Here is a 25,234-nt window from a genome sequence, read left to right as displayed (position 1 = left end):
CTATTCACCCGGCGACGAGCAGGTCCCAGTTCTCCCTTCCCATTCATTTGGGTTTATCGATTATGCCAGTTCTCTCACTCATGGCTTTTAACTCCGGCATTTACTGTGCACCTTACCTTTAATGTGCCTTTACTGATTTTTTGGTCCAGAATGAAAACAGGGAGTCTACTGACACACTCGAGATCGACAGAACGTTGGTCATTCCTAACACCTTGAAGACCTTGACGACATGTGTGGAGTGTTCCCTCTCTGTTCACCTGAGATTGAATCCTCCTTTCCCAGGTTAAGACGGAAAGTTATTAAAGCAAGTTGACTGAGAGGTCAGGGCAAGAGCGAAGCCATGAAAACAAACAATTAATTTGGCATGGAGGTATAACAGGATGAGCTCCCAGAGGGGCCGGGCTCATTGTTCCGCTGGAATTAACCGGCTGCAGGTCATGTGTCACTGGGCTCTGACCCCAGCCCATTCACCAGCCCACACTTGCATTAGCCACGGCCCGATGAGAGGTCAAACACAGTAACAAGCGAGCCAATACACCCCCATCTCCGACTCCCGGGCGATCGCCAATTCTGACCAGGGCAGCACTTACAAAACAAAAGCCAGCGATACCATGGGGGGGGGGGGGGGGGGGGGGGGGGGGGGGTGAAAGGGAAATGTAATGGCATCCCAGCCTCCAGTGGCCTGTGGTTTGCAGTGTCATCCACGTGATGCTATCTTTGCTTCCTCCCATTAAAGAGCAGAGTGGACACACCCCCCCCCCTCCCCCAGAGAAAGAGCACTGCTGAGTGACTGAGAGCTGCGAGGGCCTGGAGTCCTTCTCCTTTGCCTGGAGTGAGGGGAGTAGGATGAACGTGAGGGAGTTATGACAGCCTGGCAGGTTGGGTTTCTGTAAGCTTGCTCAGGCACACTCGCCAGCAGCCACCCATCGGGAAGGCGCGGTGACACCGGCCCGCTGCTTCTGCTCTCCAAAGCTGCTGACTTCATTTGGTGTCATCACCCGAGGCCACGGAGCCTCCGACGCATGTGCTCTGTGGGGTGGTTGTTTCTCCACCTGACAGATGCCGTGCACAACAGCAGCCTCCTGTAGAAACATCTGATCCTTTAGCTTCAGGCCACAGATACAACTAATTGAAAAATCCAGCATTGAAAGCAGCACGGGAGGTGATCGATGCGAAAGTAAAAATCCCTTACACTTGCCGTGGACAGCGCTCTAACCCATTCGCCTGATGTGAGCAGCGGATTGGGTTTTGAAAGGAGACGGCAGGGCAGGACGGAGCAGTGTGGGTCAGTGTTTTCCTTTAATTGACTGGGTGTCGAGTGGGTGGGTACGGCCACCCAGCTTCCCAAGAGCAAAGAGCTAAAATTAAAACTTCAATCCCACTGTCTAAAAATCAATTTCATACATGACCCGACATTATACAAATGAGGCAAGGTGCTGATAGCTTTGTGTCCTCTGCTGACGGCAAGAACCACGTGCTCTCGCTCCCTCGGTGGAGGTGGTCAACTCCAAGCCCCCCGACCACAGAGAAGGCAGAGAACGGAGGCATTTGGGAATACGTCAGATCACTATCATTTACCACAGTGGCAAGAGTTACATCATCACACGCCCGGAGCAGTCGGCTAGTTTTACTAACCCCACTGCTGCATGTATGGCTCCAGGACAAGCCATAACATAAGAAAAAAAAATCATTTTGGCCTTGGTTCACATTGGTGCCATGGAGGAAAAACACATGTAAGGTCTGTGATTAAATACTGAAAAAGTACAGAATCAGATTTGCATTACGAGACCGAGAATTGCATCGCCGCACAGATGACTGCACATATTCTCATGATGCTGCTGGGCGCAGCATGGTGAACAGTGAGCAGGCTTCATGGAGGACCACACAGGCCGGCTGTGTTGGGACCTGACTGAGGGATTGTCTGAGAGAGCAGTGGGTGACACAGCTTCATTTTCCGAAAGGCTGAAGATGCCAGGATGCAAGTGTTTTACTTACTGGCCTCCCTTTCCATGTATGGACTGGGGTTTTCTTGGTTTGTTTGTTGACAAAAAGTGAACATTTGTCCCTGTTATCAACATATTATCAGCATTTTAGTGATTTATATAAATAAAAATGTTTCACGACTTCATGCTTGCTGCTGGAGTAGCAGACTGTGTTCACGTTAACTCCTCTTTCACTAAATCGCTGGCTCAAAGGGCATTGTAGCATGTCACAGGAATCTTTGTAGTCAATAGATCATATCTTGAATGCAGAGTACTACTTGCCTTCTGGTGGGGCATACAAACAGCATGAATGGAGGCCGTCTGCTCTGTCTGATTACACTCCAAAGTAATCTGAACTGGAGTAAAATGGAGAGACGAAATAAGCCACCCGGTAACCCTGAAAAGCATCTCTGTTCCGACGTCCACAGGCCGGTTTCTAAAATGCTGTGTCAGCAATTGCTCAACAGCCTGATGAGATAAGACTGAACCCTCCACTAAAATCTGTAACATGACAAAACTGGTGAAAGTGAAGTGATTGTCATTCTGATACACTGCAGCACAGCCCACGGTGCACACAATGAAATGTGTCCTCTGCATTTCACCTATCGCCCAGGTGCCCGGGGAGCAGTGTATGGGGACAGTGCTTTGCTCGGTGGCACCTCATTGGGATTCAAACCTTCTGATTACGAACCTGATTACGAACCTTCTGATTACGGGGACGCTTCCTTAACCGCTAGGCCACTACTGCCACTGCCAGTCATTACAGACTGAAGCACCACACACTGGGCCCGATTCCGGTTCTAGACTGCATACACTGGGGGAGGGAAAGTAAACACAATTATGTGTATTCCAATTATGAAATTAATATAGATTTTCATGTGATATATATAGTATAGGCAGTGAAAAGCCGTCGCATTGATGTTGATTTGACCAAATAGACATGTCTGTCTGTTTTTGCATCATATAGGAAAAATAGGTGATTCTCTAGAAACTGTAGATGCTCTATACTTTATAAAATTATTTATATTTGTTTTCTTTGAACAATTCGATCAATTAACACCATAAAAAAGACAGTAACATAGATCTTAACATAGATGCAACTAGTGTAGAGAAAATGAAATGGAAAGTGTAGGGAAAGGAAATCAGTGTAGGGAAAGGAAATCAGAACATCATTATTGCATGAAGATAACACCTCACTCCCTAATCTTTACAAACATTGACTCTTTTCTGAACAACGTGTAGCGTATTTTCTCCAAATGAAAAACTTTGCTACATGCACTACCAAGAGCTGTAATGAGAACTGTGATGTTCTGCAGTCATGATGACTTAATAAAAAAATTCAACTATATGGAGACCTTGCTGTTGGTGGGCATCTGCCCATGTCTAACACCCTGCTATACAAGGTTACCAAAAAAAATAGCTTCTACATTATCACACTGATTAATAACCTATATCTCACTGAATGGCTTGTGATGATCAACTGAAGGCCTCATTAAAAACCCTCACTGCTTCGTGCACAAGGTCACCGGGTCTCTCTGTGGACACCGCCTTCCTGTCTTCGGCGGCTTTGGCTGCTTTCACACCACGCAATCACTTCTGATTTCCCAGTTGGAGAGACTGGGCCATTGAGAACGATGAGTAAGAGGACTGGAGCCAACCAGGCTTTGCATTTTTGGAAACGTGGGACTGGACTCTCATATGGCCATGCCAAGACTGTAAGGAATGGGCATGAAGGGAAATGAAAATGGTACATGGCAGAAGGCCACAGCAATACCTCTCATCTCCCCTCTCATCCCATTCAATTTATGACAGAAATGTTGGGCTATAATTTTTTTTCCCAATTTATTTTTCCAAGAATAATAATAAAGTAAAATAAATGTGGTTGGGAATGGTATATTCCTGTGTTTTAATGCTATAATTTTAAAAAGATTCTACCAGAATTTTAAATTACATTCATTCTTTTTGATTTTCCAGGCTAGTGTGATTTTTTGGTACATAAAATTTACCATCCATTACGCTTTTCACTAATTATTCCCTGTTTAATTTCTAAGTATAAATAAAGCTTTGTGAGCCAATCAATTGACTACGCCTAAAAACCCTCTTGATGTCTAATGAATCTGCCAGGGATTAAATGCATTTCCTACTCCTAATCTGGGAAGTCATCCCCCCGAGGGGCAAGTGGGCGAGGAAGAGCATCCCTGAACATGAGCGCGTCTCACCTCGCACACGGACCGAGTCTCCGGCTGGAACCCGAATGGAAACGTACACCTCCACTAGAAAGGAATGCGTCCACGCTTGTGTGAGATTAAACATGCAGAAAATAAAGCGGTCGCCATCTTTTTCCCCCCTCTTCCGCTGGGCCGCTATGTCCTTGAGGTCCCATTCATGGAATCTCACTAATGAGAGTGGAAATGTCAGCTATGATACACTCAGAGGCTAGAAGGGAAACAGAGCGCCACACAAAGCCCTTTTATGCCACCCGCCTTGTGTCTCCTCTGCACTTGTTTTCCAAACCCCTTTGTGACTTGATTAGTGGATCCTTTCACACATTCTCACATGCAAGAAAATAAAAAGGGGGGAGCTATTTGCTCGTAGACTATTTTTAGTCGGGCACAGGCTGCCCTTCATTGTGCTGGGTGGTGCTGATATGAACTGTGCTGCTCGGGATTGCGTGAAAGCGATTGCCAGTTGGGATCCTTGTGCCACTGGTGTAACTGTAAGCTGGCTGGAGCCGGGAAGCAGACCCTGAGACTATTGTGAGCCAGTAATGAGAGAATGTTAAATGGTGATAATTACAGTGGGGTTCAGACCGAAAGCCAAACTGACAACAGCTAAAAATATTTTGTTTTCCGGACAGCTAAGCTGAGGGGCAACTTATTCATTTTGACGGGCAAAAGCTCGCTTCCTTTTCTCATTTACGGCTCACGGACAACTTGACCTTGTCCTGCCAATGGGAAAATGATTTGGAGCTAGAAAACGGAGTCAAAGTGCTAGATATACACATGACAAAGTAGGTTACATACTAATTAAGAAAACTTGCCCCTAAATCCGCTAAGTGTGATCAAGTTACCCCCCGTTGAGATACTGGAAATACAAACTGTAAGATAGGACATCACTAAATCCTGTGTAAAATTATGCGAAAGATGGACCTGTCAAAACGGAGCCTTGTGAGATTGTGCGTGGTATTAGATAAATTAACCTCCATGCGACTCGGGCGGATCCGATATGTGCTAATGAAACTTTCATAGAAAAACGTGCACGGGCCTTCCAATTTACAGAGCCAAATCTTCAGAGAGAGAGGGCAAGAGAGAGGGGCAGAGAGAGAGAGAGAGAGAGAGAGACAGAATGGGCGTCCAGGTAATGAATATCCTTCCCAGGTTTCTGAACTACAAAGAGAGATGTGATCTTAGGTGTGAGGCCCTTTTTCCCCTCGATATGATCAATCATACTCAGACAGTTCCCTAAGGACAAAATCTAAAGGCCATTACACCTGTCTCATTAGCACAATCATCAAGATACGGTAACACACTCGATGTGCGCGTCGCACCAATCGCCTCCACCGCAACGGAGGCGGCTGTCGATGTTCCTGCAAAATGCAAAAGGTCATTATTTATTGTGACAACAGACGCGGGTGAGTTTATGCTTGATATACATTTGGGTTACACAACCTGCTGCTGCGACGTTTACGCGGGTCTCAGATCAAGGACTCAGCAAAAGAAAAGCAGCCTTGTGATGAGAAAAGCGACCAACTGAGCAGTAGAGTTTCTTAAAAGGTGACAAAATGTTTTGTCTGTAAACGTGTGCGTTTCCTCGTGCGGAGATCAGAAAGAAGGAAAAAAAAAAAAAACGTGTTGTAGTCAGAGTGGTTGATTTTCAACACAGTCGGCCCTGCGATAGTGTTTCATGCTCCCAGAGTTCAGTTTTGCTGAATGATGGGCGTGGAAACTGGCCAGGGAGAGGGAGGACATGCGAGGGGAACGAGAGACTGTTCACCTGCTCTCTCTCCACTCACACACACACACACACACACACACACACACACAGAGAGACAGTCCCTTCAGACGTCTCTTTTTTTTACCTGGCCCAGTCTGGCTCGTCTCTGAGAACCCAGGCACGTTTCTCAGACAGGGCGGCAGCTGACGTAGCGCCAGCTGAGGACCCGCCGTGCACAATGTTTTGCACAACTCACGGCCCTCGTGCCTGTTATTACCTGTCCGGGCTAAACAAACCCCCGTGGCAGGAGGAACAGGGGTGGCTTGCACACCTTGGTGACACGCTAAGCAAACTATCACCAGGTGTGCACCGCCGCGCCGACTCTCCATCAGCATCCTGTCATGCAGAAGATGTTTATCCAATTTGTCAAGATAATCTTTCCTCAAACACGTCCCCTGCCCCAGACCTCCACGGCACTGGCAGAGGCAGCGGCCTGAAATGCGATCCGCGCGCTCCATCTCGCTCGAGTGTGTGTCAACTCCACTCTGCCTCTGAGCAAACCAAAAGTAATTATATCTCTCTTAACTGAATTATCTGGCCAGCTCATTTGCGGGACAATTTTTTTTTTTTTTTTTTAAGGAGAGCTTTGAATCAGCTTCATCCCTACTCAAACAGATCATCCAACACACTTCACAAATTTAGACTTCTTAATGGAGCCTGAATCTGTTTATTTTTTTGCTCAGGATTACCGCTCTCTTAATGATGTCAGTTTTACTGCAGTGTAAAATGGCATGGAAATTAGCCTAAATAACACACAGCATCTCTCTCACTCTTAAACACACACACACACACACACACAAATTACAGAGCCAGTAAAAATCCTAAAGAGTGTGCTTAAAAGCTGATCATTCTATAATGAATCTTTTCATTTGGTATGGTCGGGATTACATTAAAGGGATTTAGGGGGAATATTTACAAGCATTTAATGATTCACAAACTTTATATTTAGAGAGGTTCATTTACAATCAGATATCATCTTCAAATAATAACGTATAATGCAAACCCCTGAAATGATGTACTGTATAATTGCAGCCATGGCTACGCGTGCATTTCCCATTTGTCACAACATCTGTGAAGAACATGAGCGGACTTTTGAAGAAGACAGATGAAAGTCTTGGAAATCCTTCTCCAAGTAGCAGGCTACTCTCAGCAACTTTGCACTTTGCAACTTGAATGAGTCCGACATGCAGAGGAAAAAAGTGTGTGTATGTGTGTGTATATATATATCTTTTTTTTTTAAGATCTTGTGAATAACTGTGTTTAAGCCCTAGCTTCTGCCGTGATATTATATGAAAAACTGTCCAGTGTTTATGGAGGGATAGAGCTCAGCTGCTGGGCAGAAAAAAATGGCTTAAAAGCCCTGAAAACGGGATGCCTTTTACGCAATCAGGTGAAAAATCACAGGTAAACAGAGCTTAAGCAGCGGCAAGAATCCAGAGAGCAAACAGTGAATTCCAGCAAATGGATAAATCACTGGACTCAGATTGAGACTAAATACACATGCTTAATTTCAAAATGACTTCATGGTATGATCTGTTCATTTCATATTGTGTTTTGGCATCATTTTCCATTAACTTAGAAATAGAAACATACATGTAAGAGGCACACATTTTGGAAAACATAAACTTTTATAATTTTATTAGTTATACATTTTATTATCTATAAGATGCAACTTATTGGTCATGAATTGTGGCTGTAAATCACAGCTGAACAAAGCAAATCATTAAAGAACACTGGACTGGTCAGACAACTTCACAATGTGCATTTTAAATCATTTTGATGCTCTTTGTCTTCAAAATCATAAATGAGACTGGCCAATCACCCAATATTCTGTTTTTCACAGCACTACGATGAAGTTTGTGCACTGCAGCTTTCAGAAAGAAGAATGCAGCTGGAAAGATGCTGGATCTACTTTGGTATTTGCTCTTGCTGGGCCAAGCACTTAGATAATTTTAAGACTTATGTGGTCACACACAACCATTTGGGCTGTAGTAGCCTAGTGGGTAACACAATCGCCTATGAACCAGGTTCAAACCCCACTTACTACCAATGTGCTACTATTGTACCGTTGTAATTACTGATTGTAAGTCACTCTGAATAAGGGCATCTAATAAATGCAGTAAATGTAAAAAAATATGTGAAGGTTCAGACTCATGTCTGGAACTCCCCCTCACCAGCAGTCTGAGCAGATGCTTGTCCAGACTTCCCCTACCACACATCCACACACCCCTACAAATGCCCAGAGGCCATGGAAGTGGCTGACAGAGGAAAATAAACGCCCTTGTATCCATAAGGGTGAACTAAATCATAAAAGATTTGTGGTTTGTAATGAGATTGTTAAGCCAAGGGTAGAATATTTAAATATGTCGCATAGTCTCAACATGCACTGCTTTTTCTCATTTAAAAAAAAAAATGGTCGGATGTTTTCCCCCATGGCCCTGCAAGCACCCTTATGGAGGTATGTGTAGTGGTGAAGGTCTAGACAGCAGAGAGCCGTGCAACTGGTCCTGCCGGTTACCTACCATTGCTTTACCAACAGACCAGGACCAAACACGAGAACACCCACAAGTAGCTGCCATTTTATCTTATATGCAGGCTATCTGGATGTTCGTGTACGCATAATCGCTTTATCTCAATCCCACCGTGCTTGATGCAGGCTCACTGGATGACTATAATGACAAGATGCTACACGACATAAAAAAAAAGGTATTTCCATTCCCGGCTTTCTCGAAATACACAGCTATCTTTCAAACTGCTTCCTCACGCCCCATTCTATCCCCTAAACTCCATTAGATCAAATAAAAGATGGTCTGGTATGAAAGAAAAAAATGCCCCATTTATGAAAATGGAATTTTGATAATACAGATAAACAAATGAATGATAAGTATAATATTAATTTTAAGTTTAAGTATATTTAATATTAAATTAACATAGAAAATAATACAATAAATGAGCACAAACATTTGTGCTTCTTTACATTCACATTTAGCAGACACCCGTATCCAGAGTGACTTCAGTAGTTACAGAGACAGTACACCTGGAGACACTCAGGCTTAAATGTCTTGCTCAAGGACATATTGGTAGTAAATGGGGTTTGAACCTGTGAGTTTGTGGTCTTCTGGGTCATAGTCAAGAGTGTTAGCCACTAGGTCTTTGAGGGAATGGCCACTTTGTCATATGATGAGTAACTACCTTTGTACTATGATGATGAGCGTGATGAGTGCGATGTCTTCTAGGATAATGATGCTCCAATCTAGCATATGTGCATAGCCAAATGGTCGATGCAAATCATATGCTATGGCCTTCAGTCACCATATCTCAACCTACCATATCGCAATCACACCACATAAGGGGACTGAAGCACAAGTCAGTGACAACAAAACTGTTCCAGTTGCAGATTTATCTGCTAACCATCTGTGTATGTTTTTTAGCAGTAATGAGCAAATATACAAATAATGAGTTTAAAACACCCTGCAATTCAGCTGCTGTAGACAAAATAGATTAGGTAGCAGGGACACATCATAAATAAATGGCAATGAGCTTCTGACAAGACGACCCAGTATGAAATGTACCAGAGGTTCACCACAGCCACCACCACCAAAGCGGCCAAGGAATCTTCAAATGGACCAGTAGCATTATAATAGACATGCAGTGTAGCTCTGCACTGTCCAGTACCTCCAAACATGGACAGATGCTCCAGTACACCTGTTGAACTATTTTTTCTTAGACAAATCATCACCAACCCTGCACTAACACCAATTACAGGCTCACTCTACCCTGGAAGGGGGTCCCTCTCTCTATCACTCCTTCCCACGGTGTCTTCCTTTCTTTTTAGTGGAGTTTAGGGTCAAGTGTGGCGGGTGTCAACTGTAGGGCCCGTCAAAGCCCATTGAGACAAACTGTATGTGATTATGGGTTATATAAGACATAAACGTTGTTGTTGTAGTTCAATTATGTCAGCTGAGATTCTGTGATGATAATGTGAAATAGTCCAATTCACAGCACTGTTCCAAACAGTCAATCCTTGCTACTACAGAAAAACAGAGAAATTGTGTGTTATGATTTTTTTTCTCAAAAGAATGGGGCAGTATAGGCAAGTCCAGTGGATCTGTCAGCTTTGATAATTGTTTAATTGTAAAAAAGGATGTACAGACATTTAGAAGTTTATTTTGTGTTACTGGTTGTTTCACTGGATGAATTGGCATCTCAGGATTAAGAAAACAAGGTTAGCTGGGTTAAAAAAGTGACTACCCCTGATCTTCTCTGTCATTGTAGGATGTAATGGAGCATGACAGTTCCATGGTACAAGAATGGCCTTTCACCCCACTAATGGCATCGGAGGAGTCGCCCCCCAAAAGGCCCTGCTAGGAAGACCACATGGAATTGTTTCATCGGATTAGCGCAGACTGTAGAGAAATGCTGGCAGACGTGGGACTTGTGTGCACGATAAGCCGGTTATGATTGTCCCATCCATCTGACTCGTCCTCAACTCATTATGTGTGAAACATTTAACATTACACACGACAAGAGGAGCATGGGGGGGGGAAGCAGACAGCAATCTGAGAGTGTCATTTTCTCAAAATATATCATTTTACTTGAGTGGTCAAATTTTTAAGAGACTGAGGAAACCAGTGGAGCAAGGGGTGGGGGTGTGGGGTGTGTGTTGGGGGGCACCGACACTCAGAGTATTGGCAATTAAAAACCAAAATGCAGAGGCACCCAGTAGCGTCACCCCCCCCCCCCCCCCCCTTGGGTAGAACCAATTTCCCACAGCTATACAACTTATAATTATCCTGATGTTAATCGCAGCACGATGACTGTGAGGGATTGGCCTTTCCCCTTGCCTTAATTCTGCAGGAGATCTTATCTCTTTGACAGGCTCTGTCAGACCCGGGGACTCCAGTGCACACAAGGATGTTTTTTCTCTGAACTAATTTGGAGCAAACTGAGATGGAGGTATGGGCGCTTGGCAGGATGTACTGGGGAGACAGTGAGCTAAATCCAGGGTGCAGAATGCTGCACACACAGCAGGCTCAGACATCACCCCGACACTTGTGTCTAGTCAGAGCTAAACAAGTACTGCAACACGACTAGATCTAGGATGTGCCTTGCTTTCAGCTTTAGACTCCATGTCTGAAACTTGCCACAATTTAAAAAAGCATGTGGTGAAAGTGGTTAAGAATATTTCCAATTCAAATCTATATGACTAACAGAAAATAATCTGGGGGACGTGTTTATAAAGTTTAATACTACTTAAATATTTGCAAATTTCCCACTTGTGGGATGAATAAAGGATTATTTTATAAAGCATTGTCTTATCTATAGTCAAGTACAGGTGCATTAGCACATTGTAAGTCAAACCATGAAACCAAATTGAAAAGTGAAATCAAAAACATAAACCTAAAGCCCGTGTTCAGACAGGATATGGCATTACAACGGCATACACAAAACGGGCACAAAAATGAATGCAAATATGCTCTTGGTGACAGGTGGCTGGAGTCAAGGTGATGAGGGAGATAAATAGGTGAGGAAAACTGGAACAGGAAAAGCCCATAACAAAAGCCCTAGGATAACAAATATCATATAGGAAAAAAGGACTAAAAATAGAGAACTCGTTCAAATGCATGTGAATCAACAGGTTCAGTCGTTAAGACATTTAGTTGTGTGTGTGCCCAAGTGCAGAGAGCTGAGAGTGTGATTATGGCTGCAGTAACCACCCTAGGCAAGCCTTCACCCATCATTAGCTCTGCTACCTCTCACAGGGCAATGAGGGACGAGACTACTTGTGACAACCTCCTGGTCAAGCAGAAATGGCCGGTGACGGCAGTGTGCTGGCGCCTGGACACAGATGCCCTGTGACAGCTCTCCGCTGGGGTGCAGCTGCAAGCAGCTGCCGAGTGGAGGGGGCACTAGCCCCCCTTGGAGATTGCCCACCACCCTCCACAGCCTGCAGCACCGTTTAGAGGGGATAGTTAGTGAGTCAAGCTGGGTGAGTGCAGGCAAAGGAGCCTGGGACGTCCAGAAGCAGCCACCGGGCAATCATTTGACCCTGTGAGTTACATCACTCCCTACAGCTAACAGTTTTAACGACTCCTCTCATTGGGCCAGCTGGGAACGGGAGCCCCCGGCCAGAAGTGACCCCCTCATCACCACACAGAACCACCAAACTGGCAGAAGAGGGCAACAGGGCCCCAGCCAATGAACATACTGTACATGTTCATTGTTTTGTGGTCCCCTTTTTGCTACAGTGCACAGGCAGTACACAGCAGACATTCTGTTACCACAAATGTCAAAGGTGGTCAAAGGAGGAGGTCTTTCAAATCAACCAACTTAATGATGTACGATATAAAATGTACTGTATGAATAAATCAATAACATCAATACGCTGACATTTTTTCCAGCAAAGTTCATATTATATCTCTATGTCCTGTAGTCAATGTACATTATAATAAACAAATTATGTTGTCACTCCACATAATGCAAAGACACAAGTGTTTTCCTTGCCTAAGTTGTTGATCCAAAAAAATGAGGTCACATTTTCATGCGACATGCAGGTTTCAGTTACACAATAGGCGAATTGCCTTATCATACTACATCTGCTGTTTGGGTTTCCACAAGTTACACATCACTGCTGCTTGTGTATCCCTTGTGATTGCCATTCATACTGCCTCAATGATGTCATCTACGATTCTTGGGGTTTTGCATGTGTTTTGATAACAAATGCGTTCATTAATCAAAGATAAGATATGATGATCCTTTATTAGTCCCACAAGGGCATTTACAAATAAAAAAAAAAGTAAAAACTTTGGTGCTTCCAGTTGTCCAGCTTGGATCTGCAAAATCTTTACTACTTTAATGCACATATGTACAGGATATGGATATGGACCTTAATGCTTTACATGCTAACTAGTGCACAGGTCTAAAAATAGAGAACTCGTTCAAATGCATGGGAAACAGGTTCAGTCGTTAAGACATTTAGTTGACATTTGAAATGTCTGTGTCAAATTCTAGCAATCTAGATCTGTTGGTGCCTGCAATAGTGGCAAATTACTTGTGAACAATGGTGATGAAGGAAACAGTGGAGGAAAAGGTCAAAATACAGTGGATGCTGTTGAGCTTTGCTGTAAAATTCCCTGATGAACCTCACCACAAAATTACTCACCAAAAATTGCTGGTTGGAGACCTCTGTGGAGGCAAGACAGAAGGATGGACAAATTTCAGACAGACCCCATATGCAAACTGAGATTTGTGAAGTTTACGTGCCTTTTTTCTACATCCATTCACGTTTAGCAGACGCTCAGAGTGACTTAAAATCAGTAGTTACAGCGTCAGATGCTCAGGGACACAATGTTAGCAAGTGAGGTTTAAACCTGTGGCTTCTTCTGGTTCATAGGCAAGTGTCTTAGCCACTAGGCTACTAACAAACTTTCAGATTGCATGGAAGGTGGGTACTGGAAAATAGTTACTCTCTTCATAAAAAGAGACAGAAAACAGGGTCTGAGATCTTACTGTTGCTGTTCCTGATGGTTCTGAACATGGTGAGAATCAGACCTTAAATCCTTAGTGGTGGCCAATTGTGCGCTTCAGTCGACCATGTGACCTAAAACAACTCCTGGTTGAAACTTTACTCTGGGAAATAGCAGTGGACCTAAGAGCAAACAAAAGTCTGCCCAACGTGCTAATTAGAATCTGAACTCAGGTGTTAACCTCTCCCACTCCAAAGTGCAGGTTGTGTAATTACTGGAAGGTGGCCCACTTAAGAAACAGCTGTAATTATTGAATTAGTATGAAAGTTCATGTGGGGCATCGGATTTCAGATTGTTATTAAGCCTCCTGATGAAATATTAATCCCAGGGCCGGGAGGTTGTGTGCACGCCTCCCTTTCCCTGCCCCCATGCACACCTGCACAGATCTTTGCTGGGAAGCTGTCACATGCACAGAGGTACAGTACCACAGAAAAAGGAATGCACGCTAAGTGCAATTTCCAAAGCCTTGCCAATCTTAGCGGTTAGGAGCATGCTAACAGGTGGTGTGCACTCAAACTCTGGGTACTGTACACCATAAGCAGTGGTTTAGCGCTGTGTGTAGACATGGATTCACTTTGAGGCTTTACCTAACTGCAGTTTGTAGTTAGGTCCTTTGATCCAGGCCAGCTGAACACAAGGAGCCAAAGGGGGAACAGGAGAAGGCCTAATCCACCTTTGATGACATGAACTAACGCCATGCAGTTCGTCCTGTATGTAGGAGAGGTAAGTCAGAAGGGGCCGTGCTGCATTAGCGCTCCCTCCCAGACACTTAGTAAAATGCACATTGCAAACCAAGCATTTTCACTATGACTGGTTTAAAGGTTTAAACTAAGAAATGTGTTGATCGTAAAAGAAAAATTGCCATGCAATATGAATGGTAATTTACTGCATGTTATGTTATAAGTACACAAATTCTGCCAAATATTAAGTATAAACAGTAAAGTATTTAAAAGATATGCTTTCACATTTCTTCTCTCATTGGGACCGATAGTACAAAGGTGTAAGACTAAGGGACAAGAAAGCTAAACATTGTGAAGATTAACTAACCAGAAAGTTGCAAATCTACTATTTTCAGAGTGATGAGTGTGTTTTCAGGCTGGTGCAGAAAGTGGCAACCATACCATTCAGCCATAACATTAACACACCCCCCCCCCCCCCCCCCCCCCCCCCCCCCCCCCCCCAGTATTGATCAGGTCTCCCAAATCCACCCTGACCCACTGAGGCATGGGCTCCACTAGACAGCTGAAAATACCTGGCACCAAGAATGTGAATAGCAAATTCTTTAAGTCCTTTATATTGCGAGCTGGTGCCACCACGGATCTGGAGAACTTGGAGGGCAATAACACAACTCAAACCTTTCTGAGCCCGTTGTACAATGTGTAAGGGTGCATTGTCCTGCTGAAAGAGGTCAGCCCCATGATTCATGGGTTTTCCTTCCTTGAACCACTTTTGGCCCTGAATAGTGCAGAGCAGGAAGTGAAGTTTTGGAAATTCAATGACCCAGCCATTTAGCCATCGGAATTTGGTCATTGTCAAATTATTGATTTTCTGCCTAATATATCCCACCACTGTAACAACAAAATCTATTTTATTGACTTCACCTGTCAGCAGTACTAATGCTGTGGTTGATGTGTATTAGAAGTTTAAGTCCAGAAAATGTATTCCCATTCAAATAATGGTAGAGGTACATAATTAACTAAATCAACATAAAGACTGAATATAATACCAGTCAGGGAATCATTAAATGTATTAATATTGCCTGGCTTGACAAGCTGATATCCACAATGGAAGGAGATTTCACATTTATACTAAAATGTTGTAGTGTCTGACTCCCATGAAGACAAAAGACACTGGTACTGACATAAAATGACATACTGAGAAGGGAGAATCCTTTTTGACAGGCCAGCCTGACACCCAGAGAACCAGTCTGGGCGTACCCTGAGAGGCACATGCAGTGGGAGAGGAGCCGGCTAGGGGTCATGTGAAATGGAGCGTCGCAGATGGATTGACGTTCCTCCTCGCCTAAGCAGAGCTGTGAATGTCCTGATTCCGTTGACGTGAAGTCCACGAATGAAAACAATGAAGCGAGTGTTGCGCGCAGTTCCGTCATTCTGCCAGACACTAAAAGATTTGTCAAAATATGTCTTGAGGAACAGAAATACCTCAAGAGTCATCAGATATGACACTCCTCTCTGTGAAACATAAATGTAAGACCGACCCCATCTTGCACTTGTTTTCACTCCAAGGAAGTTATCCATCTTTGCTTCATAGCATTAGTACTTTCACCAGGCTTGGTTGTATACCAGATTTCTACTTATCCTGACTAGTTAGACTAGTATGAAACCTGATAGGATTTAAAAACACACAGCCAACACAGGTCAAAAATTAGTATAGAACTACTGTGTCATTATTATTGTGATTATTTGTGATTATCAGCAACAAACAAATGTCTTTGAGGTTAAAGCTATATTGACATGATATGTGTAAAATGTAAATGTTACTTTTACTGCATGTAGTAAAAAAGGGGAATTTATAAAATACTTTACATGGTCAATTAGGTAATATGAATGAGCTGCAAAACAAAATCAAACAATATCACATAAAAAAGTGCAGGTTCAGATATTCAACTAAACCAGCGCATTTAATCATTGTGTTTAAAATATGAGGAGTCATATTTCACTCAGGTGGTAACTGTCACTGAATAAAGTCAAATATGAGTCAGTTTAATGCACTATATCAAAAATAATCCTACATTGATGTTTTCTGACAGCAGAAAAATAAATAAAAGTCTTTCAGAATAATACATCAGTGTCTGAAGTCATGCAAATCGGATGCCTAAAAATCAAGTGCAATACCGATGCTACTGTTTGTGCACTGTTCACAACAGCACGTTTGTGCAAGACCTTTTGTAAAGCAATGTGCACAGCAAGTGTTAGAGAAGGGACAGAGACAGACTGAGCAGAAAAAGAAGAGGGGGGCCGGCCGGAAAAGTGTAAGTGAGAAATGTACAATCTGCAAGCATAGCTGGCGTCGGAGCCCTCGCATAACCCATGCGGTTTTGATGTGGTGGAGGTCATTTGCATGGGGCCGTCCTACCAAGCACATGCTAATGCTGCTCTCTACATGATAATGACAAGAGCCTTGGGATTCTCAGCGCAGCCTGAACAACGTGAGAGTCTTCTTGGCACTTGTGATGATGTACATGCCTATTTATACAACACATAGCTCAGCGATGCTGAAAGAACACAAAAATTTCTGAAATGTGTTTTTCTTCCCCAACTGGTGAGAGAACTCACACAGAAACAATTATGAGATTACGCTGCATGCCAAGAGAAGTGACTGTAGTGTGTTATGCACCAGCCTTAGGATGTTTGTTATCCGTACAGAGTTTTGTGCAGGAAGCTTCTAAAAAGGTGAGGGTGAGAGATGAGAGTAAATCTGAGCCATTAGTGTTAATCCCACTGCTGTTTGGCAGCCGCGCACCTTCCCACACCCTGACGCGCCTGAAACTGCAGCTTCCTCCAAGCCACCTAGCTGTCACCCTGCTCACGCAACAGAAGATAAATGCAACTTCCTGGCCCATTAAAAAAAAAAATCTATTTTCTTTGTCCTCCAGGAGCCTGTACTATATATTGCTTTAAGAAATTCTAATTGGTCTACAGTTTAGCATTGTTTGTAACCTGGTGCAAAACCCCGTGCCTCAGAAACACAAGAATGACAGTGATGTTGGCCATGTGCAGATTAAACACTGTACGTATGGTCTGGTGCTCACATATTGGATTTTTGCTCTCAATTATTCATGCAGGATGTATTTTGAAAACATGAACTGGTCCAATCGGTGTCAAATTCAAAATTTGTTCCTCTTGAATTATTCATTGTTTGGTGCCACTGGGCTAATGAGAGGAGCCTTTCCCAGTGTACACTGACAGCAGCGTGATCAATTAATCACTACTGATCTTAAGGTCTAATATGGCGCTGAATGTGTCAAATGAAACCGAAACAATTTATACAGTGTATTTCTTCTGATAGCCAATAATAGTGAATGTTGGTTAATAAGTGTTTGTACACATTTAAAAAATAAGAATACATTTCAAAAGTATTTCTACTACATAAAAGTTTTAGAAATGCCCTGAATGAAAAAAAAATTCCATGCAAATTAAGCTTGTACTGCCACCGACGACATATGTGTTTAAAGCATTTCACTGAAATACAATCTAACACTGATTTACATTATTAATGAGTAATTCGTATAAATATGTACAGGCAAGGCCAATGGGCTAACTGCCGCCATGCATACAACCTGTTATTGTTGTTCCAGGTAAAACTGCACCCATCTCCCTCCAGGGAGAAACAGTCCCTTTCCACTGCTGCCCACTGCAGTAAAACATCTTACTCTAATTCGATTTAGTATTGAAAACGAGCACTCTTCACAAACATTTAAGGTTCAGTGTCGATTGGGAACCACAGGCATGATACAAAGCCACAATTCACTGCAACATTTCAGGTGCAGATGTTTCCTGATTTATCAACAATTCTAACGTGGACTTTCACACGAATCACTTAAAAATCCAATTCTAACTTGTTTTGTATGCTCCTGCCTAAACCATTAAGAGCATTTAATGACATTTAAAATGTTCAAGAACACATGTGAGCAAATAAGAAAGAATGATTTAACTCCAAATGGGGTCACCTGGTCCCACATCATAGATCAGAAATTGAGCTGTTACTGTTGATTTGAAAACTTCGTTTCTCATCTCATTTTGAATAAAAATGCCCCAAAACCTAAAACTTTTTAATCCAAGCTGTGAAACAGCATTCAGTAAAATGTAAGAATAATGACTCAAACACGCCACAATAATGTTGTAAACAATAGACATATGCTCTTTAGAATAATGTGAATAATATTAACATATTAAGCACATTGTTGAAAGTGAAAGTGAAGTAATTGTCATTGTAATACACAGCACAGCACACGGTGACACCACAAAATGTGTCCTCTGCTTTCAACCATCAACCTTGGAGAGCAGTGGGCAGCCATGATAGGTGCCCGGGGAGCAGTGTGTGGGGACGGTGCTTTGCTAGGTGGCACCTCGGCAGATCAGAATTCGGAAACCTTCTGATTCTCTAACCACTAGGCAACCATTGCCCCAAAACAGGATTATCTGTCAGAAGTGGGATCCGAAACCACGCCTCCAGGAGAGCCCTTGACCTGAACACAGCACCTTAGACCGCTCGGCCATCCTGACGTACACACCAGGATTATCTGTCATAAGCGGGACTGTTTAGGTGGTTTTATTCATAGGCTGTGTGTTTTCCTACATGACAATATCGTGACACTCTATTTGAGATATTGATCAAGCCACTGACATTGATAAAGTTTGCCAGGAATGGTTAAAAGACATTCTTATTTCCTACTGACCAAACCAGACATTTCTGTAGACACCTCAAGTGATTCCTGGAACTATAATTATGCCTTCCTCTAATTCCCCTCAGATGATGGAACACTGAAAGCCTAATGTATGGAGAGGTGACGTGCACTAAAAAAAACTAAACTGCAGCTGTTGTTGGTTTAATGTTGGTTTTCTCATTGCAGTAGTAAAAAATATTAGTTTGCTCTGTTACACTAAGCTGTCTAATTTATACCTATTAGTAGGCATACATTTTTTTTAAACTTTACTATAATGCTACTGACAGCAGGTTTTTCACATTACGGCAAAGCTAAAATATTGTGACAGATTGCTACGTTTAGCCAGTGTTTCAGTGTGGAACATAAAAAAACCCCAATATCTTCATCAGCAGAGGTCTCAGAATTGAATAATGATATTAGACCACAAACCCTTAAAAGCCATTAGCTAAACAAACTGAAACATGAGTCATTTTATTTTTGATTGAAGAAAGAATGATCAACTTGAAAGGCCTACAGAAATATTTGATCATTTTACTATGATTCTGGGCAGTAGAAGATTTAGTTCTTTGGCATTTGTGGAACAAAATCTACAGACGACACAGTACATTTTTAAGCCAACCAACACAAAGTGTTATTAAAGCGGTATCACAAAACATCTTATAATGTCACACTTGCCCGATATCTGCCTGATATTTTGTGAGTGGAGCTGCCCTCCCACTTGTTTTCGCGTCCTGGGGGCCGGCGGCAGGCCCTACGCTTGGAGCTGTGTGCAACAGCTGGCAGGTGGAAAGAGGCAGTAGCCCCAGGTCTCGCCCGGGACAAAGCCTCCATGTATCAACTCCACACCAAGGCTCAGTTGCCCTGAGACAAAGGCTGTCGAGAGATAAGTGTAATTACCTCCTTTACAATTGCTCTCAACTATCTCCCCTGACTGACAGTAGAAGATGGGTTTTAATGAGCCTGTGAGAAGAGGGAAAAAAGCCATTTCGGCTCAACCCTTCCTCACTTTTCTGTGTGATGGACTGATCACGTTTGGCATAGTATAATTATTGATACTACATTAGGTCTTCTACATTAGACACGCTCATATATTTAAAATAATTCAGTTGTGCCATCGTTTAAGCTACTACACAGATTCGTTAGAAGGTTCTTTTTAAATGTATAAACCGGATAATATTCTGGAGAGAAACTGTTAAAAAAGTTTGGCGTGCCCGGAGTCATTTAAAAAGGCCACACAGACATGAAAACAATGGAGCCTCTCTTCTCCGTTCATCACTGGTAGCTTGGTCAAGTGAACTGTCAACTGCTTTGGTCAAACTGCAGATAATTACATTCTGAGCAATACCAGGACACGCTTTGTCTACTGTTTACGACGAGCTGCGTCTACAGTGCGCTGCACTGTTTTCAAGGCTCTGGAGGGAAACTGCAGAGCTCTCATTTTCACCGAGGAGGGGGCGGGGGACAGGTAATTGTGCTGTATCACGATCTGCGCACAATCATGTCAATTATACAGTCAGAGTCAAAGCCAAGGCTCTGCTGAAAAGCCAGGCTACACTTTGTAGTAGAAGTAGAGCAGCCTAGAGTGGTAATAAACTGAGCTAAGAGACACTTGGGGACCAGATTTAAATGATGTCAATTTGACATCATTTTGTATGCTGTTTATTTGCAATGTTAACATGGTCACTGTCACTGTCTTTTAGCCCCATAGCTAAGAGGAAAAAAAAACATAATTCATGTGAAGTTCACCTTATGTTTCATTCCACAAAATCTGATTTTATAGTCTGCTCTGAAACTGAACCCAATAATGGCATATGGCCGCTTGGAATTGCTACAAATTTCGCTGGCTTCTGCAGAGTAACAGCACCCAGTCTCTGGAAAACAAATTGCATTAGACCAGTCTGAGACTAGTGGACGCTCGGCCTATAGAAACAAAGGGCATTTTAGTGGCTTTGACTCCTTCAAAAGAATATTTATTTGCAGGGGACTTGGTTGCCCCCCTGGGCCAACTGGTCTCATAAACATCTAGATGTGAAAGAGTTGGCTGTGGTCTGGCGCTATCGTGAAAGTTTCCAAACAGGTCAACTATACACTAATGCCATGTGCATACAGCTGACTCGTTTAGCATTCGGGTTTGGTGCCGGCCTGGCACACTTCTCTGGCATTGGTGGCCGTGCCATCTGCCTGGCCGGAGGGAACTGGGTGAGATAAATGGGTGATTGAGTGTAGGTCTGGGCGGCGTAAAATGGGTGACTGGCACTGTGTAGTGGGCGCGCAGGTCATTTTTTTCGACGGCTCGGGGGAAGCCGTCTGCTTCTTCTCCCACTCCTTGTCAAACTCGGCGGCCACAGCATTGTCGTCCAAAATTTCTGCCCCTCGCTGGACACGTGATGCCGTCTGCTTTTATGCAATCTTCACTCTGAGAGCATTACTCAGATGTGTGGGGGCGATCCAGCATTTAATTAGCGCCTTTTGTAAAAAGAAAAAGTTTGTTTTTCTGGGGAGGGGGCAGTAAGTTGTATTTTTTATTTATTTTTTTCCCGCTGAAGTCCTCCAGCTGTCACTCCATAAAAGCGGGGCCTACGTTAAGGGAGCAGCAGACGCGTTCTCTAAAGCTTTCGACGGAGGTGTATAAATCACCCGTGCAAAACAAAGGCAGCGCCTATTAACGTCATGAGGCCAGTTGGGCCCACGGCTCCTCCTCACGGTTACTTTCTGCTGTTCCGAGGCGGGGTGTGGGCCCTGCCTGGGAACAAAAAAAAAAAATAGTGATTATCAGCTCTTGGTGTTTTCCCGCGGCTTACGTAACTCATAAATCCACACTACCTGCTTTACCTGTGAGATGCATTCTGATCTTCGCGTCTCACTCACTCAACGGAGTAAAAAGTTGGCAGAAAAACAGCTTAAGGCAAAAGAAAAAAAAAAAAAAAAACGAATGAACGTCCGGAGGTGTACCTGCCTGATTGGGCTTTACGTCCCGAGAGCACAGCTGATATGAGTGAGAGGGATTGCCGCAATTTTAGGATTAGATGCAGCGTAAGGCATGTCACACAGTTTCAGTCTTTGATGTGGGGGGCAGTTGATTAGGGCGTCAGTGCTTAACCAGTGGCATGAGTGAGGGGTGGTGCTGGGTGTGCTGCCCTTGCTCCGCAGTGCATGGTGTGCGTTCGTGTGAGTGTGTGTACCAACGGGCAGATGGCTTCAAAGGAACCCTGTGAAATGGCCTTTATCGTCAGAGTGGTACGCAGGGCTTTAATCGAGTAAACAAAAGGCCAGTGCTGGTGTGGTCCGACGTTCACTTCCAGGTGGGCAAAAGCTAAGATTCCTCAGCATCTTCTCAGGAGCACCAGAGAAATCCTCTTTGCTCTTAGTCCTTAAGCACCTTGCAAAGTCGAGGTGGCTTGCAATGGATTGTCTTAATCTTTCCTTTTTGTAAAGAAAAGGGTAAGCCAGGCAGAATGTCAGTCTATATCAGTCAAAAACCAATTGGTTACAAGGATTTTTTTCATAAGCAAGGAAGTAGTTGCTACCAACTTTGTGAAAACCTTGACGTGCTGACACCAAAGCACAGCACAAATGCATACATCCCAGGTAATTTAATGTGTAATCATATGTGTGATTAATCCCCATGTTATGAGGGGGCAATGCAATTTTTTATGCCCCATCCAGAGGTCAGATATCTTTCTGCTGCTCTCAGGGCTTTCAGAAGAGGCTTAGCAGTATGTAAATGAGAATGTTGTAGCCCAAAGTATGGCGAGTTGCCTTAGATTAGACATTAAAAATTGTCCCTCCTATCTGAGGCTTAGGCTGGCAGTCCAAAACTCATTACGCAGATGGAGACCAAGACAAGGGCCGAGTCATTTCCCGGTGTTGCTTAGCCACTTAAAAATCCCCGGACATGCAATTTAATCCAGGCCTGCCCAGTTAACTGGCCAGTGTGAGCTGCATGCAAGGTGCTTCTCTGCTTCATGTGCCCCTGCGCCAGACAAAGGAATCAGACGGCAGCATCCAGCAGTGACGAAACAATGACAACAAACACGGTATAGAAAAAGAAAACTGTACCACTGACAAACGCTTCAATCGTAAATCATATATTGGCTGAATTTCCGTGAGCAAATCTTACACGACACTTACATGAGCCAACACAAGAAACAGAAACAACTAGACACCAAAACTGCTATTACGTGGCCATGAAGTCTGGCCAGAATTTGACGCCTGCCAGGGTGTGATGAGCATGTAAAAGCACGGCAGGTACTGTGGGAGAGATATAGGCGCACTTGTCTTTGTTGACGGGCCAGTGCAGACTCCCAGGGCTACGGCGAGGAGGGGAGGGGACGGAAGGGGAAGGGGGGGGTTAGGCACCGAGGCATGCAGAGAGGTATAGCTGCGAGCAGCTACACTGTGGAAGTCAGCGAGCGGACCACACAGAGAGATGCCAATCTGGTTTCCCTTCCCAATCCTTCCACTGATCTGGAGTTAAAACTGGAGATAAGAATGCGCCCGGCAAAAACACACCAGGCTTAGCAAAGGGGAAGGCTTGACTTGCAACGCTGTCGTAGATGGTGAGCATGTTTGTGTGTGAGCGTTTGCGTACCAAAAAAACGAACAAAGTTTGAATGGGGAACAATATAGGTCTTTACTAGTCAAGGCAAGTTAGCGTAGGCACTTGGAGTACAACTGGAAAGCTTACACAGGAAGTTATTACAGCCAAAAAAAAAAAAAAACTGGCCGACAGGTAAAATGAATCCATGCTTTGGCAGCGTGAAGTGTTTATGCATTGCAAAGTGCCTCTTCTAAATTTCACAGCCCCATCACATGCAAGTCCTAAGCCGTGGCAGTTGTAGCCAGACCAGGAGTGGAGCTGAAATTAATCTTTTTACGACACGGCTGCGCGAAGAAAAAAAAAAAAAAAAAAAAAAAAGAGGAAAAGTAGCCTCTCAATTTAATGCCGAATGATTTGCAAGCCTACCGGCCGAGCTTGAGATTTGCTTAATTCCATTAGTGGATACGCTGTCCGGGCTGAGGTGGCAGTGTGTGCAGAGCGAAGGGGCCCTGGGTTTGCCGAGAGGGCGGACGGGACGTGCAGGGCGTGGAGAGGGTGGTGGTGGGGGGACAGGTGTGTTGGCTGGGTGGGACTGTTTGCCTGTCAGGGGCAGAGCCGAAGGTCTTACCTCTGCACGGCTGAGTGCGCCGAGCGGGAGCAGGAGGTTAACTCCGCAGACAGGTGGGAGCAATCAGAGCATAGCAGCTCTAATCCGCCAGGACCTTCACACACACACACACACACACACACACACACACACACACAAGTCAAGGGGCCACCCCGACCTGCGAAAGAGGTGCGAAGTCCCCTTACATCAACTATACAGCCTGGCAATAAAACTACACCTTTATAAACCTATATATATATATATATATATACATCTAAAAGTGTGACTGTGTGTTAGCTTTATACAAACTCATATGCACAGGTTCTGAGCTCCCTGCCACTGGAGATATTATCGCACAGTTGTGTTGTTTCTTCAGGTGCGGTGAGCAGCTATAGCAAGTCCGACCATGCACGCCTGCTCTATCGTACTCACCCACACTCTGCCAATGTCAGCCCTTTGATCTATCTACCTTTGAATTCCGGGCATGGTGGCTCTACAGTATCCTGGCTGCGTGCTCCAAACAAACATCCTCTTCTCCCCGGCATCTACAGCGCCAGCAACCGAGCCGCTGGTGCGCCATCAAGAACGCAGATGTTTATCGAGCTCCGCACAGAGGGTGTTTCAGCAATCATGTCACTTAGGTGAATTCGCGTACAGCAAAATCGTTTCGCAATCAAGCGGGAATGCTGTATTCTTTTTAGTTTTTTTTTTACACAAAAAACAGATTATGGAAATCGCTGATTCTCTCCTCTACACATATATGATGCGAGGAAGAATTTCAGATCCTTGAATTAGATGTGCTAACAACTAATGCAAAACGGCAGTAATTCTTGTCAATTTCACATGTTACAACTACGTAACTTTGGTGTAGGATAGGGTGTGAAAATAATTATATTTCTTGTCAAATTTGTTTTAAAAATTAACTCAAATCTCAAAACGACCATTTTTGTGCTCATGGTAAGTACAACCAATTACTATTACCTATATTGTAAATACAATGTAAAACATTTACATAAAACGAAATTACAACCTTTGTGCTATCAAGTAAACTTGTCTGACAGTGATTTTGCCTTGATGAGACTTAAAACTAGTCTACAATCCCTGACATTTAGCGAAATATAAGCACTTTTCCGCCGAATATGATGGATGCTTGTTTAGAGTTGTTTACTACTCACTTAA

At 43.7% G+C, this 25,234-nt stretch overlaps 1 long non-coding RNA gene across 1 annotated transcript in view; it reads right to left on the bottom strand.

Annotated features, from left to right (window-relative positions):
• The window catches only part of LOC114802051 (uncharacterized), a 39,805-nt gene extending 15,161 nt beyond the window's left edge, over positions 1-24,644 (bottom strand). The window contains exons 1-2 of the long non-coding RNA XR_003751681.1: positions 24,525-24,644; positions 24,077-24,170 (exon numbers count right to left, since the gene is read on the bottom strand). This is a non-coding gene — a long non-coding RNA (uncharacterized LOC114802051). The remainder of the gene's footprint in view (positions 1-24,076; positions 24,171-24,524) is intronic.
• Positions 24,645-25,234: the final 590 nt, after the last annotated feature.

This window comes from Denticeps clupeoides, chromosome 13 (genome assembly GCF_900700375.1).
Source record: "Denticeps clupeoides chromosome 13, fDenClu1.1, whole genome shotgun sequence".
Taxonomy (NCBI): domain Eukaryota; kingdom Metazoa; phylum Chordata; class Actinopteri; order Clupeiformes; family Denticipitidae; genus Denticeps; species Denticeps clupeoides.
This window is presented reverse-complemented; position numbering and strand designations above follow the sequence as displayed.